The sequence below is a fragment of the Callithrix jacchus genome, chromosome X (assembly GCF_049354715.1).
Source record: "Callithrix jacchus isolate 240 chromosome X, calJac240_pri, whole genome shotgun sequence".
In the NCBI taxonomy this organism is placed as follows: domain Eukaryota; kingdom Metazoa; phylum Chordata; class Mammalia; order Primates; family Cebidae; genus Callithrix; species Callithrix jacchus.
Genome location: NC_133524.1, coordinates 37,536,821 through 37,562,753, shown reverse-complemented (window position 1 = coordinate 37,562,753; position 25,933 = coordinate 37,536,821).

The following is a 25,933-nucleotide window of genomic DNA, read 5'->3' as shown; positions in this document are numbered from 1 at the left end:
TATTGGTCAGTCTGTTATTACTGACTAATACTATTGGCCAATTTGTTATTACTGACTTAACCCATGTATGCCTGAGGTTGCAATTTTTTAATTTTTGCAATCAGACCTTGTCGATGACCTTGAGCAGTAGAATATAAATAACTCCCACATGCTTAGTGTTCCAATAATGGAACACTAGGCATAAATGGATTTAACATTATTAAGTAACCTTTGTTTTACTTAGTAGTGGCTCCAATGTTAGTGGTGATGTAGGCAAAGGTCCAACTTAAAACAAATATTACAAGTAAAAACTTTAAACCTAAAGACATCTGTGTTAATACGTCTAAAAATTCTTATACCTCTAAATTTCCCTGAATTATCTGAGCCTAAGGAAGTGGCCCACTTTTAGCTGTTAATGGCTAGCACCACCCCTATTTGAATATGATGTGAAAGTTTCTCCTCCACAGCAACATGCACTCATATTGCACCCCAAGATCTGCTCTTATCTTCTCTCTTCGATACTGAGACTTCTCTAGGTTTAATTTACAAAACAACCCATTCAAATATATGGAACATTTGATAAAGAAGAAAAGAGACCATGTTATAAAAAATCTAAAGTACCTAGCTAACATATACTATCAGAAACTGAAGATAAAGGATGCTAGATCAAGTGTGGGTTAAATATAAAGTTAGAAAATAGAAAGCTTATTGATTTGTTAGTACTCTTTCAGAATACAGACTCTATTACCTTGGTAAGAACATTCTATCCTGCAAACATACTGAAGTGTGGGAAAAGCAATCACTTTTATAATTGACCTGGAAACCTCACACATCACATTGCAGACTGCGGAGAAAGATATTAATATTTTTATAATAGTGAGCGTGCTAGAGTGGATTTGCTGTATAACAGTCGTCCATTTTCTATGGTTTTAGTTACCTGTGGTCAAGCCCAGTCCAAAATTATTAAATGGAAAATTTCAGAAATAAACAATTTATAAATGTTAAGTTGTGTGCTGTTCTGAGAAGCATGATGAAATCTCACATTATTCTGCTCCATGTTGCCTTGGATATGAATCATCCCTTTGTCGAGCAGAATCAAGCTGTTTGTGCTACCTACCTGTTACTCACTTAGTAGAGGTCTCAGTTATCAGACTGACTAGCACAGTATCTCACTACTGTGGTCAAGTAACCTTTACTTGATAATGGCTCCAATGTGTAGGAGTAGTGATGCAGGCAATTCAGATATGCTAAAGGGAAGCCATAAATTACTCCATTAACTTAAAAAGGTAAACTTTTTAAATAAGGAAAGGAAAAAAATATGTATGCAGAGGTTGCTAAGATCTATGGTAAAAATGAATCTCCTATCCATGAAATTGTAAAGAAGGAAAAATAAATTTGTACTAGTTATGCTGTATACCTCAAACTGAAAAAGTTGCAGCCACAGTGCAATATAAATGTTTATTTAAGATGAAAACACATTAAAGTTGTAGGTGGAAGACAGACAGAAAAAGTGTTTTGATGGACATCAATGTGCTGTACCAGATTAACTAAATTAAACATTATCATAGGTATGTATGAATAGGAAAAAAGCTTAGTATGTATAGGCTTTAGTGCAATCCACAATGTCAGGTACCCACTTAATGTTTCAGAGTGTATTTCTCACAGAAAAGGGAGGACTACTATACTATGTGATGTTGGAAATCCTATGCATGCTTCAAAGTAGGGTCCACAGGGTGTACATTATGCAAAATGGTCATCCTCAGCAAACTGACACAAGAACAGAAAATGAAACGCCGCATATTCTCACTCATAGGTGGGTGATGAAAAATGAGAACACATGGACACAGAAAGGGGAGTACTAAACACTGGGGTATATTGGGGGGAAAAGGGGAGGGCCAGTGGGAGGGGGAGGTGGGGAGGGATAGCCTGGGGAGAAATGCCAAATGTAGGTGAAGGGGAGAAGAAAAGCAAAGCACACTGCCATGTGTGTACCTACGCAACTGTCTTGCATGCTCTGCTCATGTACCCCAAAACCTATAATCCAATAAAAAATTAAAAAAAAAAAAAGAAATATGCTAGTGTTAGGGGAGGCCAGATTACTAAATATTTCACTGGTTGCTCTCATCTGTAGGTCAGGGATGATGGGGAGAGATACTATTACAGAATTGGGCTCATGATAGCGATGGAGATGGCAGAAACTTAAAACAATGGACAGGTGGCAGTATGTAACCATAAGTCAGATGGCTGTAATTATTGTATTGAGTGCAAAAGACAAAATGTCAGCCAGGGAAGTCTGACATGGAGAAGGTTATAGAGATGATTATTGGAACACGACATCTCTAGGGGTAAAATAGATGGAGCTGAGGAGTGTTCTGTTCAATTGATACAATCGAAAGAAATCAAACATGGATTATTAGGATACTGAAATAAGTGACCCAATATAAGACACCATCCTTATTCAGTTTCCAGAACTGAGTCAGTTTTTAGACACTTAACTCTTGGAGTGAAAGAGGTCTGGTCTCCAAGAAGGGCCCTTCAAATCAATGATGAGTATACACAATAATGATTCTCCCAGTGCTCTCCCAATTAGACTTTCCAGCAACTCAAAGCATCAACATGAACACCTATTAGATTTAGAATATGTAATGACTGCAGGAATATTTCCCTAGTGGCCTTGGCCTGACTCAGTTTTTCCCCTTTTCTTGTTTGTAGTTCTCAAGAATAATTGTAGAAGGTGCTCGAAATGCAGCATCCTGAGATAAGAAGGAATTGGCCAGAATAGCACAGGCTCTGTTCCTGTCCCTCCTAGAGCAGGATCTTCTACAATACTTTAGTCCAGCTATTTATGTTTCTCCCAAGGTATAAAATCCAGAGTGCACTGCTTTCCAGGATCCCTCAGCTGTGGTGCAAGTAGGGCACGTAGAGATGAAACTCCCTCCACCCTGTGCATCTTTCTTGAGCCTTAGGAGACCAGCTCACCATGAATCCTAGGCTTTTGTTTCTTCGTGTTGCCCTCTCTAAGTAATAATCCTGCCCCATGTAACCTGTTTTGTGCTAGTGTTTTGTCTCACAGGACTCATGCAAGTGATAGAAATTGGCACATCCTAAGGTGTGGTGGGTAAGGTGTTTGAGTCCTGCCCTAGGATTGATGCTGGTACACAGTGAACCTGCTTTGTAACGACCAGCTAATTAATAGAATCCTGGCTCAGATCTGTCTAGCAGTTAATCCATCGAGTATATAGCATGAAATATGCAATTAAATTAGATAACATTGGTAGTTGACAGAATCCCATGCTGATGCCTTGGCCAATAGGGCTAAGAGATATCATAGTGGAAAAGACAAAGTGGAAACTTTTGAAACTGCCCCAGCACTCAACCAAGATAGTAAATAAAAAAAATTTTTACCTTCTAAGAGCAGCAGTAGCCAAAGAATAACAGATGGTTTATTTCTATCATATCTTCATTTAAATCGTTAGTGTAGTTCTTGCAGAATCCAAACACATTCAGGATTGGTAGACTACCATACACTCAGATATTTAATAGCCCTAACTGCAGCTACTGTGCCATAAATGGTATTTCTGCTAGAATTGATGAACACAGCCACAAGTACATTCTAAGCCATCGTTGGTCTTCCCAATGCATTTCTTTGTTTCTATTAGAAGAGAGGACCATATACAGTTTGCATTTACTAAGGGCAGATAACAATATATGTTTATAGTCTTGTCCCAGATTTATGTTAGCTCTTTTGCCCTCTGATGCAATATATTCTGAATACCCCTGAACTGTCTGGATATTTTGAAAAATGTCAGAATTTCCCAACATGTTGACTATATCTCTCTAACACAATCAGTGAAAAGTAGCAAGTATGTTGGAGTCCTAGGAAGAAACTTGCATTCTGAAGAAATGGATCCAGTACATTGGTAAACATAGAAATAGAAATACCACTTGAACCAGCAATCCCATTACTGGGTATATACCCAAATGATTATAAAGCATTCTATTATAAAGACACATGCACACATATGTTTGCTGCTGCACTGTTCACAATAGCAAAGACCTGGAACCAACCCAAATGCCCAGAAATGATAGACTGGAGAAAGAAAATGTGGCACATATATGCCATGGAATAATATGCAGCCATAAAAAAATGAGTTAATGTCCTTTGCAGGAGCATGAATGAAGCTAGGAACCCTCATTCTCAGCAGACTGACACAAGAACAGAAAACCAAACACTGCATGTTCTCATTCATAAGTGAGCACTGAACAATGAGAACACATGGACACAGGGAGGAGAACATCAAACACTGGGGCCTGTCAGGGGATGGGGCTAGGGGAGAGATAGCAGGGGGTGGGGAGAAACGGAAGGGATAGCATTAGGAGAAATAGCTAATGTAGATGACGGGGTGATGGATGCAGCAAACCACCATGGCCCGTGTATACCTATGTAACAAACCTGCATGTTCTGCACATGTATCCCAGAACTTAAAGTATCATTAAAATAAAACAAACTAAAAAAAATATTAAGGGTCTAATGGTCTGGGATGTGGCACCGTATCTCCTCCAAAGTAAAGAGCATATTATTATATCTCACATATTCATCCACAGACAAAAATGCCTAATTATTAAGAAGACCTTTTAGGTCTTGCACAAAGCATAATCCTTGGCAATACTGTTCCAGCCCACATATTGAGTGACATAAAACGGTCTCACTTTGAGTGGAGCCCAGAGCAGGAAGGAACAGGCTGCAACACAAGCAGTTCTGCTTGGTCCATATGATCTAGCAGATCTTAAATTATTTATTACAAATGCCAGAGCTGACAAAAGACAACATGTGGCGTTTGTGGCAAGACCCGAGGGAAGACTCACAATATAAATTCATTGAGTTCTGATCTAAGACTATACCCTATGCAGTAAACTGGGCACATTTCAAAAAAGAGTTTATGACTTGCTTTATGACATTGATATTTTTGGAAAATATGGCACAATGATTTTGTAGAATATCTCTCACTCTAGGATTTTTGTTTTGTTTCCTCATCATTAGATCATGATAGCCTTTTTCCCACCAGGCAGATTACAATAGGGATGTGTACTCTCTTCAGTGCATTCACATCTGGAAGCACAAAATGTCTACTGGTCTCATTTCTAGTGATGTTATGTTTGACTTCTTGGTTAAGTTGATATTTATCAGGATTCTCTGTTATAAAGTTAATGCTTTTCTTTTTCTTTTGAGGAAAATTCTTTGAAACTTTGTAAAAAACTTACTGCTCTGTAGACTTTCAACCCACTAGTTTTAGCATTCATTAATGATTATTTACCTGAATTAATTTTTATCATGATTATCAAATAATATTTTTTCTTTCTACATTTAATAATTTGTTTTCTACTATCAAGTATAACTTTCCATTGTCTCAGATTTCTTCAACACATATTTACCTATTTCTAGATTTATCTATTTATCTAAATATCCTTCTGTCTGTATCTATATGTACCTTCTTGGATTCTTGTCCTCTCTTGCTCTTAGAAATATTCCCTTGCTGTTGACAAATCAGATATGTTTTTCTACTATAATTCCAAATTAATTTGTTTCTACTATCTAAAACAAATATCCATGTATCCTCTTTTTTACTAATTAGGTAGAAAATAAAGACATATAAGTTTTCATGGTCTTATTTACTTGATAAACTTAGAGTTGAGAATCTTTTGCTAGATGGCATTTCATTTCTTTCTAAAATTTTAATTCTTCTGCACCCTCCTTTTATCCACTGAATATTGTTAGTTGTAGAATTAAAATACATGAAATAGTGATGTAAAATCTGGTTCTGTGCTTGTGCTTATATCATTCTGTTCTCTTCTGCCGAACTTTGGCATGTTTTCTTTCTTCATGTATACACAACTATTGAGTCTCAATGAAATGCATCTAGAAATATGTCTGTTATTTTACATTTTTGATAGGAGGAACATCTATTTTGGGGTCAGAATAAAATTTTGAAACTGAGTACCAACTCTTCATTGAGCACTTACTGTCATCTACATTCTCCCTCTTTTATAATAATGAAAATTGAAAATTATGCAGTAAAATTCTCAGGCAGAATGCATATAAATCTAGTAAAATGATGAAGAAATGAATGAGATATTATGATGTATCTATGTCAGGCTCTATGATAACTTCAGATCCAAAGCATTCAATCAGATGTCTATGAAGATATGTAATGTACAACTCACCTTGATATTTCTCATAACTTTGCCCACATCTATGCCAATAGTTATTTTATTATATTTTCTGAGGGTGCTGCTGGTTTCTGTCCAGGAAACAGATTGATACACAGCCTTGAAAAATTCCCTTTCACCAGAATTCTGAAATAGTACAGTAGAAGTGGTTACCATGAGTGTCTCCACAAGAGGTACTGAAACACCTAAGGACTAGTAAAGCAGGAAGCTATTCCCCCACCCCAGATAAGAAGGGGTGATAGAGGAAAGAAATAGCGTTAGTAGAGCTTTGCTTAGCTCCACTTGGTTAGGGTCTTGAACCGTGATAAAGAAGAAAACTAAAAAGGGTATCGTCACTGTGGGGGACAGCCACTTCCAGAACTTCACAGACTCTGGGAGGAAGCAAAAGGTATAAATACCTTGATTTCCCCATTTCCTGCCTCCTGATGGTGACCCCCGTTGACTGAACCTAACTGGAAGTGGGAGATCCACGTATCTTCAATGATACATTTTATAGTGGTCAGCCTCTTGGGGCAAAGAACAGAGCAGGGAAAGGCAAATAACATATCTGGGAAGAGAGGAAGCAGATAATAACTACCATATTTATTCCAAAGCTTCAGACAGGAAAAAATGCACAGGCATTTTCAAGAATAATCTCAACTCTACTGCTTAAAACTTCAGAATTTCAAGCTTAAAAGCCATGATTTAGCTTATCCTATCTTCCCCAAGGTATGCATATCAAGGTCTGGTTTACATGAGGAAAGTCCATTGTTGAAATAAAATTACCTGAATGCAGACTACATCTGCACATATGACAAAATGTTATCTCTACATAGTCACAAAAGAAAAGTAATATCAATTGAAACTCCACCAAAATAAAGGGAATTGGTTATTTGTAGAGACATTCAGGGTACATATTCACTACTGAGAGTTTTCAGATATAGATAGGCATTTCATGATATATTTCAAAATATAGATGAGAATTAGATTGCATGGATGGTAAAGAGAGATAGAGAAAAGAGCAGATCTGAGACTTGAATTCTGAGGCACTTTAATCTTTAGCCATTAAAAAGAGGTTACTGTTCTGATCAAGGAGACACAAGTAGCAGCAAATGAGGTAGCACAAAAATAGGATTTTGTGGTGTCCTGCATGCCAACTGAAGTTTCAAGAAGGAGGTGATCAATACTGTCAAATGCTACGAGAGGAAAGATGAGAACTGAGGAATGGCTACTGAATTTGGCAATGGGGACATAATTGATGACCTTGCATGTAAAGTTCCTGTGAGTGATGGAAATGAAATAATGGTGCAGGTGTCCAAATTCAGGACAATTAGTCTTTCTATACTTATGTGGTTTTCTAAAGAAGGTTTGCTGAAGACTGGGCATATAAGAAATTTCTTTGTAAAGTGGTTAGTCATTCAAATATTCAGAAAACACTGCATATTGCATCACTCCTATGAGAGTCAAAGTAAATGAGCAAAGTAAAAGACCTAAGAAATAAAAAAGATACATTTTTTAACTTTATTTCACCTAGAACTTTTTTGAAACTTATGTCTTACAAAATGCACTCATGTGTGTGTGTATGTGTGTGTGTGTATGCATGTGTGTGCGCATGTGTGTGTGGCCCACAATCTCTTATGTGAATCCTTTTTGTCAAAGTTGATTTGGAAACCAAAATATCTCAGATTTCAGGAAGATAATGAGGTGGAAAGCACATATCTTACACAATTATGCTGGCAGCGAATCAAACACAACATTTCTATAGTTTTGTAGAAAAAGTTTCACTCTATGATAAATAAAGACTATAAATAACCTCACACTCTTTAAAGTTTTAAGTTTAGATGCTAAGGAATTGTTTGCCAAATTTTCTAAGAAAATTTATGAAGTCTCTGGGTTTCAGAGCTGTGAGCTTGTATTCATACTTAGTAACAATGGTATATCCTAGAACAAAGTTTGTGCCATGTTAATATATGAACTTCAGATGAGGCTCAAGAACTAATAGTAATATACATATATATATGCACACACACACACACACACACACACACATGCATTTGCTACATATAATCTAATTTCAGCAGATGATATTTGAATCCAAGTAGCTTATGAATCCATGTCATAGGAAATAATATAGGTATAAGGTTGATAAAGTTTTAAATATTATGTGAATGTAAAGATGATATAAATTGTTACCAAACACAAATTTTTTGTGTGTTTTAAAATTTAAAGTAAAAATTAATTAAACTAAACATAATGGTGTACAATTCTGAAAAGGAAAATCAGGAGAATGTATTTAAAAATGTGGCTACTCTCCCCAAAATCCTCAATAAAATAAAGTCAAAATTTTTAAAAAGCTATTGCAGTTTCCCTGGAGATTGTAGCTAATGGAATATTATTATCTTACAAATTGACCAAACTAGAGTTCTATAGAACCCATGATCAGATTAAAAAAAAAAAAACAGAGCAAATGTATTGATGTTTGCAGTCTATTGACTTTGATCAAGTGATTCAATCACAAAGAAAAACTAAAGTATTTCTAGCTTCTATAAGCCAGTTTTTACCCAGCAGTGAATTTTTCCCACTCTTCAGTGATATTCAACATGGGATCAGTATGTATAATTTACTAACCAAGACCTGACAGGGGAATTCCACTGGAATTTGTGATGGCTTTGAAAAAAGCAGTTAAAATGACGTAGTTTCACTTATTTTACATGTGGCCCCTGAGAATGGTAGTGAGAATGGTAAGGTTGGACTGGGAAAGATGAGGACCTCTAATTAAAAAGTATAATACATATATGTGTATATAAAATCAAACAAAACAAATGAGGACCTAAGTATATAGAAAATACTAGTCAGAAAGGTGTATTACTGAGCCAATAGAATATCACCCCTTCGTTTTCTCATTTGTTTCATCTTGATTACTACTAAGGTCACACAACCTTCAGATATTTCCACTCTTAATCTTTCTGCTTAAAAGCAATAAGGCAAGAAAAAGAAATACAATGCCTTCAAATCAGGAAGAAAGAAGTTAAATTGTATCTGTTTGTGGATGACCTGATTTTACATAGCCATGTGCCTCATAATGACATTTGGGTCAATGACAAACCACATGTACAACGATGGTCCCATAAGATTAAAATGGAGCTGAAAAATTCCTATTGCCTAAGACACCTTAGCCTTCATCATGCAATACATTACTCACATTTGTGGTGATGCTGGCATCAACAAATGTACTGTGCTACCAGTTGTATAAGTCTAGCACATATAATTGTGTAGAGTATGTAATATTTGATAAACATGATAAATGACTATGTCACTCATTTTGTATTTATTATAATACACATTTTAATCATTATTTTACAGTGTACTCAATTCACTTATTAAAAAAACAGTTAACCATAAAACATCCTCAAGTAGGGCCTTCAGGAGGCATTCCAGTAGAAGACAGATCCATGCATGTTATTGACCTTCACAATCTTCCAGTGAGACAAGATATGGAGGTGGAAGACAGTGATATTGATGATCCTGACCTTGTGTAGGTCTAGGCTAATGTGTGTTTGTTTCTTAGTTTTTAAGAAATAAGTTTAAAATGTTAAGGGAAAAAAAGTTGTAATAGAAAAAGCTTGAAGAATAAGGATATAAAAAATTTTCTATAACTATAAAATTTGTGTATTAAGCTAAGTGTTACTACAAAGTAGTGAAAATGTTTTCTTTTTTTATAAATTACACAGTCTCAAGTATTTATTTATAACAATATGAAAACAGACTAATACAAATGTCCAGAACAGCTCTTATAGGGCTAAATTTAAAGTACCAGCAGGGTTGTGCTCCTTTTGGAGTTTCTTTTTTTTTTTTTTTAATTTTTTATTGGATTTTAGGTTTTGGGGTACATGAGCAGAGCATGCAAGACAGTTGCGAAGGTACACACATGGCAGTGTGCTTTGCTTTTCTTCTCCCCTTCACCCACATTTGGCATTTCTCCCCAGGCTATCCCTCCCCACCTCCCCCTCCCACTGGCCCTCCCCTTTCCCCCCGAATAGACCCCAGTGTTTAGTACTCCCCTTTCTGTGTCCATGTGTTCTCATTTTTCATCACCCACCTATGAGTGAGAATATGCGGTGTTTCATTTTCTGTTCTTGTGTCAGTTTGCTGAGGATGATGTTCTCCAGATTCATCCATGTCCCTACAAACGACACGAACTCATCATTTCTGATTGCTGCATAATATTCCATGGTGTATATGTGCCACATTTTTCCAATCCAGTCTATTATCAATGGGCATTTGGGTTGATTCCAGGTCTTTGCTATTGTAAACAGTGCTGCAATGAACATTCGTGTACATGTGTCCTTATAGTAGAACGATTTATAGTCTTTTGGATATATACCCAGTAATGGGATTGCTGGGTCAAATGGAATTTCTATTTCTAAGGCCTTGAGGAACCGCCACACTGTCTTCCACAATGGTTGAACTAATTTACACTCCCACCAACAGTGTAGAAGTGTCCCTTTTTCTCCACATCCTCTCCAGCATCTGTTGTCTCCAGATTTTTTAATGATCTCCATTCTAACTGGCGTGAGATGGTATCTCAATGTGGTTTTGATTTGCATCTCTCTGATGACCAGTGATGATGAGCATTTTTTCATATGATTGTTGGCCTCATATATGTCTTCTTTCATAAAGTATCTGTTCATATCCTTTGCCCACTTTTGAATGGGCTTGTTTGTTTTTTTCCTGTAAATCTGTTTGAGTTCTTTGTAAATTCTGGATATCAGCCCTTTGTCACATGGGTAGACTGCAAAAGTTTTTTCCCATTCTGTTGGTTGTCCATCCACTCTAGTGACTGTTTCTTTTGCCGTGCAGAAGCTGTGGAGTTTCATTAGGTCCCATTTGTCTATTTTGGCTTTTGTCGCCAACGCTTTTGGTGTTTTGTTCATGAAGTCCTTGCCTACTCCTATGTCCTGGATAGTTTTGCCTAGATTTCCTTCTAGGGTTTTTATGGTGCCAGGTCTCATGTTTAAGTCTTTAATCCATCTGGAGTTAATTTTAGTGTAAGGTGTCAGGAAGGGGTCCAGTTTCTGCTTTCTGCACATGGCTAGCCAGTTTTCCCAACACCATTTGTTAAACATGGAATCCTTTCCCCATTGATTGTTTTTGTCAGCTTTATCAAAGATTGTATAGTTGTATGCATGTTGTGTTGCCTCTGGTGCCTCTGTTTTGTTCCATTGGTCTATATCTCTGTTTTGGTACCAGTACCATGCTGTTTTGATTACTGTAGCCTTGTAGTATAGTTTGAAATCCGGTAGTGTGATGCCCCCCGCTGTGTTCTTTTTGCTTAGAATTGACTTGGCTATGCGGGCTCTCTTTTGGTTCCATATGAAGTTCATGGTGGTTTTTTCCAGTTCTGTGAAGAAAGTCAATGGTAGCTTGATGGGGATAGCATTGATTCTGTAAATTCCTTTGGGCAGTATAGCCATTTTCACGATATTAATTCTTCCTAACCATGAACATGGAATGTTTCTCCATCTGTTTGTGTCCTCTCTGATTTCATTGAGCAGTGGTTTGTAGTTCTCCTTGAAGAGGTCTCTTACGTTACTTGTGAGTTGTATTCCAAGGTATTTTATTCTTTTTGTAGCAATTGTGAATGGCAGTGCGTTCTTGATTTGGCTTTAAGTCTGTTATTGGTGTAGACGAATGCTTGTGATTTTTGCACATTGATTTTATATCCTGAGACTTTGCTGAAGTTTCTTATCACTTTCAGGAGTTTTTGGGCTGAGGCGATGCGGTCTTCTAGGTATACTATCATGTCGTCTGCAAATAGAGACAATTTGGCTTCCACCTTTCCTATTTGAATACCCTTTATTTCTTTTTCTTGCCTGATTGCTCTGGCTAGAACTTCCAGAACTATATTGAATAGGAGTGGTGACAGAAGGCATCCTTGTCTAGTGCCAGATTTCAAAGGGAATGCTTCCAGTTTTTGCCCATTCAGTATAATATTGGCTGTTGGTTTGTCATAAATAGCTTTTATTACTTTGAGATACGTTCCATCGATCCCGAGTTTATTGAGGGTTTTTAGCATAAAGGGCTGTTGAATTTTGTCAAATGCCTTCTCTGCGTCAATTGAGATAATCATGTGGTTTTTGTTTTTGGTTCTGTTTATGTGGTGAATTACGTTGATAGACTTGAGTATGTTGAACCAGCCTTGCATCCCTGGGATGAATCCTACTTGATCATGATGAATAAGTTTTTTGATTTGCTATTGCAATCGGCTTGCCAATATTTTATTGAAGATTTTTGCATCTATGTTCATCATGGATATTGGCCTGAAGTTTTCTTTTCTCGTGGGGTCTCTGCCAGGTTTTGGTATCAGGATGATGTTGATCTCATAAAATGATTTGGGAAGGATTCCCTCTTTTTGGATTGTTTGAAATAGTTTTAGAAGGTATGGTACCAGCTCCTCCTTGTGTGTCTGGTAGAATTCGGCTGTGAACCCGTCTGGACCTGGGCTTTTTTTGTGTGGTAGGCTCTTAATTGCTGCCTCAACTTCAGACCCTTGTTATTGGTCTATTCATAGTTTCAGCTTCCTCCTGGTTTAGGCTTGGGAGGACACAGGAGTCCAGGAATTTATCCATTTCTTCCAGGTTTACTAGTTTATGCGCATAGAGTTGTTTGTAATATTCTCTGATGATGGTTTGAATTTCTGTGGAATCTGTGGTGATTTCCCCTTTATCATTTTTTATTGCATGTATTTGGTTGTTCTCTCTTTTCTTTTTAATCAATCTGGCTAGTGGTCTGTCTATTTTGTTGATCTTTTCAAAAAACCAGCTCTTGGATTTATTGATTTTTTGAAGGGTTTTTCGTGTCTCAATCTCCTTCAGCTCAGCTCTGATCTTAGTTATTTCTTGTCTTCTGCTGGGTTTTGAGTTTTTTTGATCTTGCTCCTCTAGTTCTTTCAATTTTGACGATAGGGTGTCAATTTTCGATCTCTCCATTCTCCTCATATGGGCACTTATTGCTATATACTTTCCTCTAGAGACTGCTTTAAATGTGTCCCAGAGGTTCTGGCACATTGTGTCTTCGTTCTCATTGGTTTCGAAGAACTTCTTTATTTCTGCCTTCATTTCGTTGTTTACCCAGTCAACATTCAAGAGCCAGTTGTTCAGTTTCCATGAAGCTGTGCGGTTCTGGGTCGGTTTCTGAATTCTGAGTTCTAACTTGATTGCACTATGGTCTGAGAGGCTGCTTGTTATGATTTCAGTTGTTTTGCATTTGTTGAGCAGTGCTTTACTTCCAATTATGTGGTCAATTTTTGAGTAGGTGTGATGTGGTGCTGAGAAGAATGTGTATTCTGTGGATTTGGGGTGGAGAGTTCTGTAAATGTCTTTCAGGTTTGCTTGCTCCAGGTCTGAGTTCAAGCCCTGGATATCCTTGTTGATTTTCTGTCTGGTAGATCTGTCTAGTATTGACAGTGGAGTGTTAAAGTCTCCCACTATTATTGTGTGGGAGTCTAAGTCCTTTTGTAAGTCATTAAGAACTTGCCTTATGTATCTGGGTGCTCCTGCATTGGGTCCATATATGTTTAGGATCGTTAGCTCTTCTTGTTGTATCGATCCTTTTACCATTATGTAATGGACTTCTTTGTCTCTTTTGATCTTTGTTGCTTTAAAGTCTATTTTATCAGAGATGAGAATTGCAACTCCTGCTTATTTTTGCTTTCCATTAGCTTGGTAAATCTTCCTCCATCCCTTTATTTTGAGCCTTTGTGTATCCTTGCATGTGAGATGGGTTTCCTGGATACAGCACACTGACGGGTTTTGGATTTTTATCCAATTTGCCAGTCTGTGTCTTTTGATTGGTGCATTTAGTCCATTTACATTTAGGGGTAATATTGTTATGTGTGAATTTGATACTGCCATTTTGATGCTAAGTGGCTGTTTTGCCTGTTAGTTGTTATAGATTCTTCATTATGTTGAAGCTCTTTAGCATTCAGTGTGATTTTGGAATGGCTGGTACTGGTTCATCCTTTCTATGTGTAGTGCCTCTTTTAGGAGCTCTTGTAAAGCAGGCCTGGTGGTGACAAAATCTCTGAGTACTTTCTTGTTCGCAAAGGATTTTATTTTTCCTTCACTTCTGAAGCTCAGTTTGGCTGGATATGAAATTCTGGGTTGAAAGTTCTTTTCTTTAAGAATGTTGAATATTGGCCCCCACTCTCTTCTGGCTTGTGGTGTTTCTGCCGAGAGATCTGCTGTGAGTCTGATGGGCTTCCCTTTGTGGGTGACCCGACCTTTCTCTCTGGCTGCCCTTAGTATTCTCTCCTTTATTTCAACCCTGTTGAATCTGACGATTATGTGCCTTGGGGTTGCTCTGCTTGCGGAATATCTTTGTGGTATTCTCTGTATTTCCTGCAATTGAGTGTTGGCCTGTCTTGCTAGGTGGGGGAAGTTTTCCTGGATGATGTCCTGAAGAGTATTTTCCAGCTTGGATTCATTCTCTTCCTCCCCTTCTGGTACACCTATCAAACGTAGGTTAGGTCTTTTCACATAGTCCCACATTTCTTGGAGACTTTGTTCATTCCTTTTTGCGCTTTTTTCTTTAATCTTGGTTTCTCGTTTTATTTCATTGAGTTGGTCTTCGACTTCAGATATTCTTTCTTTTCCTTGGTCAATTCGGCTATTGAAACTTGTGCTTGCTTTGCGAAGTTCTTGTATTGTGTTTTTCAGCTCCTTTAATTCATTCATATTCCTCTCTAAGTTATCCATTCTTGTTATCATTTCCTTGAATCTTTTTTCAAATCTTTTCTCAAGGTTCTTAGTTTCTTTGCATTGATTTAATACATGATCTTTTAGCTCACAAAAGTTTCTCATTATCCATCTTCTGAAGTCTAATTCCGTCATTTCGTCACAGTCATTCTCCGTCCAGCTTTGTTCCCTTGCTGGTGAGGAGTTTTGGTCCTTTCTAGGAGGCGAGGTGCTCTGGTTTTGGGTGTTTTCCTCCTTTTTGCGCTGGTTTCTTCCCATCTTTGTGGATTTGTCCGCTGGTCGTCTGTGTAGTTGCTGACTTTTCGATTGGGTCTCTGAGTGGACACCCAGAATGTTGATGATGAAGTATTTCTGTTGCTTGGTTTTCCTTCTACCAGTCTAGCCCCTTCACTGTACGACTGCTGAGGTCCACTCCAGGCCCTGCTTGTCTGGGGTGCACCTCTAGCAGCTGTGGCACAGCGAGGGATGCTACCAGTTTCTTTTTCTGCTATCTTTGTCCCAGGATGATGCCTGCCTATTGTCAGTCTTTTGGATATAGAGGGGTCAGGGAGCTGCTTGAGGAGACAGTTTGTACTTTATAGGAGCTTAGTTGCTGAGCTGTGAGCTCTGTTGTTCATTCAGGGCTGTTAGGCTGCTATGTTTGATTCTGCTGCAACAGAGCTCATTAAAAAAACTTTTCTTTTTTCTCAAATGCTCTGTGTTGAGGGGTTTGGGCTTTATTTTTGGATGTCCGTTGAGGTCCTGCCCAGCTAGGACGCAGACTAGCCACTGTTTGCCTGCCTAGGCTCTCCCCTGCTGTTGTGAGGCTCACCCTGGCTCTGCTGTTCTGCTGTGTTCTCCGCCACACCCCGTGGCAGAGTCTCTCTGTTGTAGCGGGTTGCCTCAGCAACAGCAGGCTGCGCCAGCAGTGGGCGTGTATCTCAGTAGGGACGGGTTGCCTTGGCAACGGCTGGCTGTGTCAGCAATGGGTGTGTATCTCAGTTGAGACGGTTGCCTCAGTAATGGTGGACGCCCCTCCCCCTCAGAGCGTCTCGGGTCGTCTGCATGGGGCTTGTTTGAAATCGCGGTTTTTTTCGTCCCACTGAGCCACCCCTAACGCTCTGTCCCTGCAATCCCCTGGGCTGGCCCACTGTCCAAGTCTAGCTCAGTCTCAAGTCCAGCCCTCTCACATCTCTGGTTGCCGGTTCAACGGGGCACCCGGACAAGCACGCCCTGTGGGGAGCGCTGGGTAGGGCTGGCCGCCACCACCCCGGCTGCCGGCTTCGCCAGGCAGGGGTTCTGCCTGGCGTCCTGCGTCTCCACTTCACTTGGGAATTTCTCCGTTCCGTGGGCAACAAAGATCAGTCTGGAAATGCAGCTCAGACTCACCTCTCCGCGGACACAACGAGAGCTCCAATCCTGGGTTGTTCTCACAGCGCCATCTTGAGTCCTCTCCGTGAAAATGTTTTAAAAAATTAAAGTCTATAAGGTAAAAGAGTTACAGTAAGCTAAGATTAGTTGATTATTGAACCAAAAGTAATTATTTAGTAAATTTATTGCAGTCTAAGTGTACTGCATTTATGATATCTACAGCAGTGTATGGTAATGTCCTAGGTCTTCAGATTCACTCACCACTCACTCGCTTGCTCACCTAGAGCAACTTCCAGCTCCATTCATGATAATTGCCCAATACATATGTACCACTGTTTATCTTTTATACTGTATTTTAACTGTATCTTTTCTGTGTTTAGATACACAAATACTTACCATTGTATTACAATTACCTGCAGTATTCAGTATAGTAACATGCTGTAGAGGTTTGCTACCCAGGAATAATAGACTATACCATATAGCCTAGGTACGTAGTAGCTGTAACATCTAAGTTTGGGAAAGTATAATTTATATTGTTCAAACAATGAAATTACCTAATGATGTATTTTATTTTTCAAAACATACCCTGTCTGTAAGTGATGCATGGATATGTATCAAAAACCCTAAAGACTGGCCAGACAAAGTGGCTCATGCCTGTAATCCCAGCACTTTGGGAGCCAGAGGCAGGCAGATCACTTGAGTCCAGGAATTCTAGATCAGCCTGGGAAACATGGCAAAACCTTGTCTCTGCAAAAAATACAAAAATTAGCTGGGCATGGTGGCACATACCTTTAGACCCAGATACTCGGGACGCTGAGGCAGGTGGATTGCTTGAGCCTGGGAGGCAGAGGTTGCAGTGAGCTAAGATCAGACACCATACTCCAGCCTTGGCAACAGAGTAAGACCCTGAAAAAAAAAAGAGAGAAAAAGAGTGAGAGAGACCAAGAGAAAGAGAGAGAGAAAGAGAGAGAGCCCTAAAGATTCCACCAAAGAGCCTGTAGAACCCATAAACAAATTTAGTAAAGTTGAAGGACACATAATCAGCATATGAAAGCATTCATACTTCTCTATACTGACAATAAATTGTTTAAAAATATTACAGTAACTATCTCATGTATAATAGCATTAATAAGAACAAAACATTTGTGAATAAATTTGATGAGGGAGGTAAAAGATCTATAAAATGAAAATTACAAAACGTTAATGAAATATGTTGAAGAAGACAAAAAATAAGTGGGAAAGCATCCCATGTTCATGTATTGGAAAAATTAGTGTTGTTAAAATGTCCATACTAATCCAAAGCAATCTGCAGATTCAATGTAATTTCTATTAAGATTCCAATGGCATTTTGCACAGAAATAGAAAAAAAAAATCTGAAAATGTGTTTGGAACCACAAAAGACATATAATATCCAAATAAACATTGAAAAAAGATTAAAGTTGGAGGCACCACAATTCTGATTTTAAATTATATTATAAAACTGTCATAATAAAAACAACATGGTCCTGGCATAAAAACAGGCACATAAACTAAATGAACAGGCAGATGGTGAGAAGACACAGAAGCTGGCCTGAAGAGGAAGGATGCTGTGACACTGCACAGGACTATCATGCACTGGGACTCACTCCTGGACCCCAACGACTCTTGTGGAATGAATAAGTTAAACTGGCAAGGAATAACTCGCTCTCATCACAGGCCTCTGAAATCCTGGCAGAAGGGGACACCTCAACCACTATGGGCACATGAGTTGGCAGAGAGAGTGGCTTAGAGAAGTGGTAGGGGCAGCATGCCAGCTGGTGCAGAGCCCAGAGGGTTTGCTTTCTGTAATGGAGCACAGGCAGGGATTCACATCCCCTGGGCTTGACTTGCTCCCATGAGACTTTAGTCCTAGAGGAACTGCTGAACCTGAACTCTGCAGGGCAGTCTTACCCATCAGATGGGGCCAGTTTGATCTAAGCAATCTCTAGTCTGCTGGCCTCTCTTGGGGCCCCAGCCTGGCCGTGTTTGTTTGCAGTACAGCCTTGGGTGACTGGCAGACTGTGCCTGACTGGTGAATACCTCCATCAGAATGGTCTCTGTGGCCAAGCACCAGCCTGCCCACTCCCTCCACCAACTGCATTTTCACCAGGACCTTTGACCACTCCCCACATTGCTTTGTTGGCACATGTGTGCACAGGTGAATCTTGCACTTTGCCCCCACTCCCCTGCCAGTCCCACTCCTCCGCAGTGCCCCACCCCTAAACCAACACTACTTGCAGAGTAAAACCAGGTATGGAAAACAGGGAATCCTCCACAGCCCTGAATGGCAAAATACACCTGCTTGAATGTGCAGAGGGGGCATATAGCCCTGCGCCTGCCAGTGTCCCATCCTGGTCTAACACTACCACCTGCTAACTCATGTGCACAGTTAGTAGCAGGGAACCCTTAACCCCCAAGCCATACTGTGTCCACCACGGCTGCAGTCACCTGCACAGCGGCCCACACCTACTACCACCCAGCTGCAGCCGATGAGCATGCACCTGGCCATGCTGCCGTTGCCAAAGTTGCTGGCACATGCGAATGAAGATAGATCCTGTGGCCACTTTCCTATGAAACACTTTGGTTGGTACCATATATCAGAGTGCTGGGACCAGAGAGGTCCAGGAGCACCTTGGCCCCACACAGAACAGTGGATTTGTAACTTCAAGAAGCCAGAGAACAAAGTTGGGCCCAAATAGTATTCTCTCAGAGTTAGAACACACAGTCCAGGAGCTGTGAACTTAGCCTTGGTCCCCTTAAAGCTCCTAGAAATGAAGTCAGTTGACTGAACTAACTTTATACCACCACCAAACCCTCATTATCATCAATAGGATAAAAGAAAGAAAAAAACATCCAAAGGAGAGCAACTTCAGATTAAGGGGACATCAGCCCACAAAGATGAGAGAGAATCAGTGTAAGCACTCTGACAACTTCAAAAGCCAGAGTGTGTTCTTTCCTCCAGATGATGGCAATAGCTCTCCAGCAAGGGTTCTGAACCAGGTTGAGATAGCAGAAATGACAGAAATATAATTCAGAATATGGATAAAAACAAATATCATCAAGATGCAGGAATACATTAAAACTCAATCCAAAAAGCTAAGAATTATAATAAACAATACCGACACTGATAGAGAACATACCCAATATAGAAAAAATCATAACCAACTTGACAGAGGTGAAAACAAACAAGAATTGCATAATGCAACTGCAACTATTAATAGCAGAATAGACCAAGCAGATGAATAAATTTCAAAGCTCAAAAACTGGCTCTCCAATAATTCAGTCAGAGGAAAAGAAAAAACAATAGAGAGGCAACACAACATACATACAACTATACAATCTTTGATAAACCTGACAAAAACAAGCAATGGGGCAAGGATTCCATGTTTAACAAATGGTGTTGGGAAAACTGGCTAGCCATGTGCAGAAAGCAGAAACTGGACCCCTTCCTGACACCTTACACTAAAATTAACTCCAGATGGATTAAAGACTTAAACATAAGACCTGGCACCATAAAAACCCTAGAAGGAAATCTAGGCAAAACTATCCAGGACATAGGAGTAGGCAAGGACTTCATGAACAAAACACCAAGAGCATTGGCAACAAAAGCCAAAATAGACAAATGGGACCTAATGAAACTCCACAGCTTCTGCACGGCAAAAGAAACAGTCACTAGAGTGGATCGGCAACCAACAGAATGGCAAAAAATTTTCGCAGTCTACCCATCTGACAAAGGGCTGATATCCAGAATTTACAAACAACTCAAGCAGATTTACAGGAAAAAAACAAACAAGCCCATTCAAAAGTGGGCAAAGGATATGAACAGATACTTTACGAAAGAAGACATATATGAGGCCAACAATCATATGAAAAAATGCTCATCGTCACTGGTCATCAGAGAGATGCAAATCAAAACCACATTGAGATACCATCTCACACCAGTTAGAATGGCGATCATTAAAAAATCTGGAGACAACAGATGCTGGAGAGGATGTGGAGAAAAAGGAACACTTTTACACTGTTGGTGGGAGTGTAAATTAGTTCAACCATTGTGGAAGACAGTGTGGCGATTCCTCAAGGCCTTAGAAATAGAAATTCCATTTGACCCAGCAATCCCATTACTGGGTATATATCCAAAAGACTATAAATCGTTCTACTATAAGGACACATGTACACGAATGTTCATTGCAGCACTGTTTACAATAGCAAAGACCTGGAATCAACCCAAATGCCCATTGATAATAGACTGGATTGGAAAAATGTGGCACATATACACCATGGAATATTATGCAGCAATCAGAAATGATGAGTTCGTGTCGTTTGTAGGGACATGGATGAATCTGGAAAACATCATCCTCAGCAAACTGACACAAGAACAGAAAATGAAACACCGCATATTCTCACTCATAGGTGGGTGATGAAAAATGAGAACACATGGACACAGAAAGGGGAGTACTAAACACTGGGGTCTATTCGGGGGAAAAGGGGAGGGCCAGTGGGAGGGGTAGGTGGGGAGGGATAGCCTGGGGAGAAATGCCAAATGTGGGTGAAGGGGAGAAGAAAAGCAAAGCACACTGCCATGTGTGTACCTACGCAACTGTCTTGCATGCTCTGCTCATGTACCCCAAAACCTATAATCCAATAAAAAATTAAAAAAAAAAAAAAAAAAAGAAAAAACAATAGAAAAGAATGAAAAAAACCTCAGAGAAATATGAGATTATATAAAGATACCAAATCTTTGACTCCTTGGTGTAACTGATCAAGATGGGGAGAATGGAGCAACTTGGAAAACATATTGTAGGATATTACATATGAGAACTTCTCCAACCTAGCTAAAGAGGCACATATTCAAATCCAGGAAATGCCGTCAACCCCAGTACGATACTTCAAAACAAGATCATCCCCAAGACATATAGTCATCAGATTCTCCAAGGTTGAAATGAAAGAAAAAAATGTTAAAGGAAGCTAGAGAGCACCTACAAAGGAAAGCCAATCAGAATAACTGTGGACCTCTCAGCAGAAACCCTACAAGCCAAAAGAATCTGTGGGCCAACGTTCAACAGTCTTTTTTAAAAAAGGAATTCCAACCAGTAATTTCATATTTGGCCAAATTAAGCTTCATAAGCAAGGAGAAATAAGATCCTTTCTAGACAATCAAATGCTGAGGGAATTCATTATCTCCAAGCCTGCCTCACAAGAGCTCCTCAAGGAAGCACTAAATAGGGAAAGGAAAGACCATTACCAGCTACTAAAGAAACACACTGATGTACACAGACCAGGGACACTATAAAGCAACTGTACAGATAAATCTGCATAATAATCAGCTAACATCATGACAACAGGATCAAATTCACACATATCAATACTTACCTTGAATGTAAACAGCCTAAATGCCCCAATTAAAAGGCATCGAGTGGCAAGCTGCATAAATAAACAAGACCCAATAATATGCTATCTTTGAGAGACCCATCTCACATGCAATGACACACATTAGCTCAAACTAAAGAGATAGAGAAAAATCTACCAAGCAAATTGAAAACAGAAACACTGTGGGGAGGGGGTTGGAATTCTAATTTCAGACAAAACAGATTTTAAACCAACAAACATCAAAAAATACAAAGAAGGGTATTATGAAATGACAAAGGGTTCAATTCAACAAGAAGACCTATCCTGAATATATATTCACTCAATACAGGAGCACCCAGATTAATAAACACATCCTTAAAGATTTTCAAAGAGACTTAGACTCCCACACAATAAACCAACAGCCAATATCATACTGAATGGGCAAAAATGGAAGGCATTTCTTGAAAACTGGCACAAAGCAAGGGGCCCTTCTCTCATCATTTCTCTTCAGCATAATATTGGAAGTCCTGGTTAGGGAAATTAGTCAATAAAAAGATATAAAGTGCATCCAAATAGGAACAGAGGAAATCAAACTATCTCTGTTTATAGACAACATAATTCTGTATCTAGAAAACCCTGTAGTCTTAGCCCACAAACTCCTTATCTGGTAAGCAACATCAGCAAAGTCTCAGGATACAAAATTAACCCTTTATGCCTGAGGTTACAATTTTTTGAATTTGAAAAATCAGACCTTGGCGATGACCTTGAGCAGTAGACTATAAATAACTCCCACATGCTTAGCATTTCAATAATGGAACACTAGACATAAATTTCCAAATGTACAAAAAATTACTGGCATCCTTATATACCAACAGCAGTCAAGCCAAAAGCCAAATCAAAAATACAATGTCATTCACAATTGCTACAAAAATAATAAAATACCTAGGAATACAGCTAACCAGGAAGATGAAAGATCTTTACACTTAGGACTACAAAACGCTGCTCAAAAAAATCAGAGATGAGACGAACAAATGGATGAACATTCCATGATCCTAGACAGGAAGAATCAATATCACTAAAATGGCCATACCGCCTATAACAATTTACAGATCCAATGTTATTCCTATGAAACTACCAATGACATTCTTCACAGATCTAGAAAAAAAGCTATTTTAAAACCCATATGTAACCAAAAATGAGTGAGAATAGTGAGGGCAATCCTAAATACAAGGAAGAAAGTTAGTCATATCATGTTACCTTACTTCACACTATACTACAGGGCTGCAGTAACAAAAACAGCATGGAACTGGAACAAAAACTGACCCATAGAGCAATGGAACAGCATAGAGAACCCAGAAATAAGGCTGTACACCTATGACTGTCTGGTCGTCCATAAAGCGGACAAAAACAAGCAATGGGAAAAAGAATCTCTATTCAATAAATGATACCAGGATAACTGGCTAGCCATATGCAAAAATTGAAACTGGACTCCTCCTTCCTTACAACATACACAAAAATCATCTTCAGATGGAGTCAAGACTTAAATGTAAAATGAAAAACTGTAAAAACCCTGGAAGAGAACGTAGTCCTTCATTTTCAAATACTATCTGCAGAATACACTTGGTACGCAGTATCTCCAGAAACAGCCTGCTAATCAATGACACATGATACCAGTATTCACTGCTATGTATAAGTGCAAGGCAATCTTTTGCTGAAGTGCTTTGAAAGGGAAGATAAAATTAGAATGTACTTCAAAGATCCTTCTTGATGATGGTCTGACCGTCAGTCAAGGAAATGTTTAAATCAGTTCCAAACACATGTGGTAATTTAACTTTTATGGGCCAAAGGGTAAAGAGATATTTATTTGAGATTTATTCATATATATGTACAATTTTTTACCAATTCTAAAGATCATAAAAGTATAATTGTGGAGTCTAAAGTGACCTAAGAGATCATGTATATCAATATAATTATGAAATTTTGTGAACTTTTTCTTGCCATGTTGAAAGCAGAAGAATAGAAAGAATGCTTTTGAGAAAGGGAGAGAGAACATGGAAGGGCAATTTGAGGGATAAAATGAATGAAGAGAAATAAAAGGAAGATAATATTTGGTATCATATCAGAATAAGAGTCTAACATAGGTTTGGACAGGTGCACTCAAAACGTTCTTCTTTTCATTTTTTTGTACATACTGTCTTTTGTTTTTGTTTTTGAGACGGAGTTTCGCTCTTGTTACCCAGGCTGGAGTGCAATGGCACGATCTCGGCTCACCGCAACCACCGCGCCTGGGTTCAGGCAATTCTCCTGCCTCAGCCTGCTGAGTAGCTGGGATTACAGGCACGTGCCACCATACCCAGCTAATTTTTTTTGTATTTTTAGTAGAGACGGGGTTTCGCCATGCTGACCAGGATGGTCTCGATCCCTTGACCTCTTGATCCACCTGCCTCGGCCTCCCAAAGTGCTGAGATTACAGGCGTGAGCCACTGCGTCCAGCCCTGTCTTTTGTTTTTATGGTTCTTAGGTGAGAATGCATGTCTTCCCCAGGTGAGTGAACCGTGAAAGATTCTAAACATAGTAACCAGTGCTCACTATGTCCAGGTCCAGCTCACCAGTGCTGGTGATACTGCTTCTACCTGCATCACAGAACTTTGTTGCATTTTTCTTATATTTACATACTCAGATGTATGCATCCTTGGCTGATCTCTGGAACTTAGAGAGGCTAAACAATGTGTTTTATTCTGTTTATATCCCCTATTACACTAACTCAGCCTTCTGAATATAAAATAAAATATTCACAGAAATTTCCTTGAGAAATTGATAACGTCTTGGTCTTGAGGCAAGATACACCTATAATGTTGAAATACGAGTTTGGAGCTTACCTTAGCAGAAAGAGATGTGAAGGAGCCCAGTATTCTGAGGAGAGGCAGCAGAGCCATCAGGATGTCAGGTGATGCTGTGCCCTTCTCTGCATCCTGACAGGAAGAGATGCAGAAAGACTGTCTCATTACTGGCAATGTGAACTTTAATCAGGTGGATAAGTTGCTGTCTGCCACGTTCCTCCACTGTAAAGTTATCATTTTTCACTGTATATTAATAAGTATTTTGTGAGGAGATACTTTTGAGATGAGGCAAGTATTCTGTTTCTGGTCATACTTTACCTACTAATTTTAGCATCCAATGATGGTTCTCTAGTGTTTAACTAAACGAAATTTTCATTCTTCACCATTCCTTTTTCATGTATTAATTGGAATTATACTATAAGGAAAAGCTAGTCCTCACTCACCTATTTATTATATATGGTTTATTTTTTTAAACAAAAAGTTGAGAAAGTGCATGCATAACAAGTTATGAAGACCGATTTGTGAAAATGTTACATCAAATGCTTTGTAATTACTTTCTTGAGTCTCTACAAATACATCTATGTGTACAGAAGTGTAGGTGTTGAGGCAGCATATATATATATATATATCTTAGCCACATAGGCTCATTTGCTCTCAAAGTCATAATTGACAAAAAGTAAATTAGAGCCACAGGTTTGACATATCCAAGGGAAACTATAATTCAGCAGTGCAGACCCCTATTGGGTGACATCATACAACATGAGAAGAGAGACCAAACCAGCATATCATTCACAACACAGTCTGCATCAGCAAGCAAAATTAAACTGACAGAAAAGGCTGGCCATGGTGGCTCATGCCTGTAATCCAAGCGCTTTGGGAGGCCAAGGCAGGCAGATCACCTGAGGTTGAGAGTTCAAGACCAGTCTCACCAACATGGAGAAACCCCGTCTCTACTAAAAATATAAAATTAGCCAGGAGTGGTGGTGCATGCCTATAATCCCAGCTACTCAGGAGGCTGAGGCAGGAGAATAGCTCGAACCTAGGAGGCAGAGGTTGTGGTGAGCCAAGATTGTGCCATTGCACTCCAGCCTGGGCAACAAGAGTGAAATTCCATCTCAAAAAAAAAAAAAAAAAGAAAGAAATGAAAAGAAACAGCTTTCTGAAAAAACAAAATTGAATAGAATAAAAAAACTATGGATTCTTCAAAAACTGTATTTAGAGTTCATTTTTATTTAATATTTACAGTAATGTATGACATGTAATCTAGGCTTTTCTTCAAAGGTACTATATGCCAAAAGCATGAATGCATTTGACAAAATTAGGCTCTATTTGTCTAGGACAGAGTTTTAAATAACCTTCAAATTTCAAATGACCTATTCTCACTTTCTTGAAAAAAGTGGCATTATAGGACTTGGTCTGCACTCAATGTTATTTAGG